This window comes from Adiantum capillus-veneris, chromosome 25, assembly GCF_014529385.1.
Source record: "Adiantum capillus-veneris isolate H3 chromosome 25, ASM1452938v2, whole genome shotgun sequence".
Taxonomy (NCBI): Eukaryota; Viridiplantae; Streptophyta; class Polypodiopsida; order Polypodiales; family Pteridaceae; genus Adiantum; species Adiantum capillus-veneris.
Genome location: NC_140955.1, coordinates 108,853,047 through 108,857,183, shown reverse-complemented (window position 1 = coordinate 108,857,183; position 4,137 = coordinate 108,853,047).

Sequence of the window (4,137 nt, the reverse complement as noted above, 5' to 3'; positions counted from 1 at the left end):
AAAGGGCCCCTAGTAAATTTAATAGGACTACGGTATGTGTGGTGCCTTGGGAGCCAATGTTCGACTCAGCTGAATCTCTACAAGGTTTTCATCCGGTATGGGTTGAGTTTGTGGGACTGCTTAGCTGGCTGTGGGATAATCTCAAGATGCTCGCTAGTCAACTAGGCACTCCCTTATTTATACGTAGCAAGAGAAGGTTTGGCAGAACCTCAAACAGGGTTTGTATAGGCTAGGATGTGTCTAAAACGCCACCTAAGAGCATGGTAATCAATGTCGGAGCTGGGCTTGTTACTATTCCGCTCAACTTTGGAAGATATTTTGGAGTATGTTTTGAATGCAACAACTTTGGACACTTCGCCAAGGATTGCCCCTTGAAGTCTAATGGTACTACAGCTCTGGCAGCACATGCCAGCAGTGAAATGGAAACCCAGATGTAAGGGTTGGAGAAGCAAGGAGGTAGTAACAAAGGGGCAAATGCAGGGAAGGATAAAGAAGGTATGACGGATATAAAAATGAAGGAAAATATTGTGAAGGAATTGATTCCCATACAACAAATTACCGATGGTGCATGCAATAATATTAAGATCGTTACTCCCGCTACTACCCCAAAATTGAAGACAGTGACAATGGTGACGGCTATTCAAGTCCCTGGCAAGAGACTCCAAAGTACTTCAAGTTTTCAGAACACTTGATGTGAAAGGTTGTAGTCCATCATCCACCCCATTGAAAGGAGGGGGGTTCACTGTCCCACTGCACAATCCATTTAAAGCACTACAAGAAAAGAAATCCCCCCAGACTTCGAATCCTCGGATTCCCCTTAGACCAAGGAGAGGGGGGGGGGGATGATTTGTATGGTGAAGAATTCGTTCCTCTTTCCCAATGAACCCCCCATTAATGATGGAGTCTCTCACTATCCAATCTTGGAATGTAAAGGAGCTAAAAACCCGTAAGAAGAGTACCCTATTCTGGAAGGAAATTAAAAAGGAGAAGGCACTCAAAAGCTGGTCCATCCAGGAACAACACTTAGATGCCCATAGCAAGAGAAAGCAGGTGCTAGGAAAGAAACTAGTATTCTATGGAGAAGGAAGTAACGGTTTTAGTGGTGTCCTCAGCATTGTGGATAGAGAAATGGATCCAAAGTTGGTTCTAAACCACTTGTACGGTAGAATCTTGGGGATTAGAATCAGATGGGAAGGGCGTCCCTTCACCATTGTGAACGTGTACGGCCCTTGCAATACAAAAGATAGAGCTAAACTATGGATGCATCTTAGAGATACTCCTATTTAAGGTGAGTGGTTATTGGTTGGCAACTTCAATATGGTAGAAAAGAGCAGGCATAGAACAGGATCCTCCAGTATGCTGGCTGGCTCAGAAAGGTGTAAATGGAAAAGTTTGTGCAAAAAATGGGTGATGATCGACTAATGGGAAATTGGCCCATGGAACAGCATGCCTGGGTTCACATGCACAAGCATCCAGTATGGTTGCATTGCCTCTAGGCTGGACAGATGCTATTGCTCACACCAAGCTGACTAGATACCGTTGTTGATGGAGATGAAGGTAGTCCAAACAAAAAGCCATTTGGATCACATACCTTTGCACATAAATTTTAAGAAGAATATAGGGGAGGACCAGACCCCAAGAGGTGGGAAAAATTTGTTAGTAACAGGGGCACACCTATTCAAAGACCCTCTTTTTAGGAATCTAACCAAGAAATCACAAGGCCCAGCTCAAAAAAATCTTTCGACCTCAACAAACACAATGCAGGGGACCTCTTTGCTTGGAGCATCCAGAAAGAAATCAAAACCTCGGGCCCCCAAATCAAGAAAGTTAGGGAGGCACACCTTCTGCATCTTACAGCGGAGGTACAATTGCTTACCTCCAAAAAGCCAATGGGCTTGCTACTGAGGATGAGCACAAATGATGGCTTGAAGCCAAATCTAACCTTGATAATGAGCAGTTAGAAGATATCAAAAAGACAAGGCTTCTCTCCAGGGAGACTTCCCTTCAACCTAAAGCCTCTAATCAAGATCATTTTTTAGGGATTTAAAAATCAAGAAGAGCCGAGGCCACGTCCGCTCGCTCAATGATGAGAAAGGGACAACATTTCATAACCAGGATGAGATGGCTGGTTTGATGCTGAGCTATCTTAGTCAAATCATTGGACGGCCAGAGATCCAGTCCCAAGAAGTGGAAGAAGCCAGAGGGTCCTTACTTGAGAGTGTCAATAAGAAGATTCCCCACTCATAAGATAATTTCTTGGAAAGGGAATTTTCCAAAGATGATTGTTCACTAGCATTGCAAGCCCTTCGCAAGGAACAGTCCCCTGTTTGGGATGGGATGACGGTGGAATTCTATAGAGAATTTTGGGACGATCTCAAAGTCGCAATCACAAAGGTTGGCCAATAAAGCCATTGTCAAAGGGTCGTTGGAGATAAGTGTAAAGAGAGGGCTTATCTAACCCATCCCCAAACATATTTGTTGTTCTCAAGTGAAACAATGGCGCCCTATAACAATGATGTGGTGGCCTATAAAATTATTGCTAAAGTTGTAGCCTTCAGACTAGCCCCCTTACTAACCAAGATCATCTCTCCCCATCAACATGGGTTCATCAAAGGAAGGTCCATTTACGATAACATATTTGCAACAATGATGGGCATCGAGTACACAACTGTCACAAAGCAAGAACGTGTACTGCTACATTTGGACCTGGATAAGGCTTATGACAAAATAACATGGACATATATAGAAGCCGTCATGGAAGCTCTGGGCTTTGGGCTGCACCTATGTCGTCTAGTAAGTGTATTGGGAGATGGAAGCCAGTCAGAGCTCCTAGTCAACGATAGAATTGTGGGCTCTTTTGAGGTCAAAAGGTCTATTAAGGAGGGATGCCCTTTGACCCCCCTGTTTTTTGCCATAGGATCACATCCTTTAATCACGTCGATGCTCGAAGCTAGTGTGGAATGAGGGGAGTTGCAAGGCCTGGCTAAGCCAAGAAATAGCCAACTCCTAGCAAAACTTTTTGCAGACAATTCTCTCCTCTCATCAGGAAATCTCTGGAGATTGTACAAATATTCTTAGTAGCTTTGGAGTCCCAGTGTAATATACAGAAGTCAAGGATGATCTCCCTATTGGAAAATGACTCATTTGACCCTTCTGTATGGGCGGGGGAGATTGTCACAAAAGGGAATATCTTCAGACATCTGGGAGCCCCCTTGGGGGTGGACGTAACTCACAAGCAAAGATTTGAGTGGGTGCCTGAAAAAATCAAAAAAAAAATGAGTAGGTGGGAGTATGCTCTTCTCCCATTCCCAAGTCGGATAAAAGTGATAAATGCCTATATGATTCCTTATATTGCCTTCACTAGCCTGCTTCTCAAGATGGCTAAGAGTCACTGGAAAGAGTCCTTAAAACCAAGGAAAAGGTTTTTATGGAAGAACAACACGAAATCCTCCATGCCATGGCAGTGGGCCCGTTGGGAATCAGTTGCTTGGCCAAGGAATCAAGGAGGCCGCAAAATTCTGAACCCTGTGGCCCATGGAGAAGCTTGTTGCACCAAATTTGTTGTTTCCTTGGCTAAAGAGGATCAAGTTTGGGCTATCATGATCAAAGATATGATAGAAGCAGCTAAACTTGGCTCAAAAGGTGGAAAGTGGAGAGGGGTGGAGGTTCATGACAATCTGTTAGTGCCGTCGTGGACTACCCTAAGACTGGGGGGTAGCGCAGGAGAATTGGTAAGAAAATGCAATAGAGCAGCAGGAGTCTTAAAGTGTGGGGAAAAAACCAGATACTTCAAGAACTGCATTTTGCATTGGTCCCCCTGGCTTTCCAAAGTTGTAGATCCACCACAAATTTTCTATTGGATAGAGACAGCCAGGAAGCTGAATAATAAGGGTCTAAATCGGCTGGGACACTTCTGGGACAGTGGCAACAAGAGTTGGAAAACCATTGACCTTGTGGTTACCAATTACCAACTGAATAGCTTGGAGGTGTTGCTGGTCCAGAAAGTGAGGAAAGATCTTGACAATATAGTGATGCCTATCTGTGATTCGGAGTTTGACTGGAATGCCTGGAGATGGCCCAGAAGCAGTCTCTTAGGGAAATACCATCCTAAAGACATTTACCATACAATGATGCATA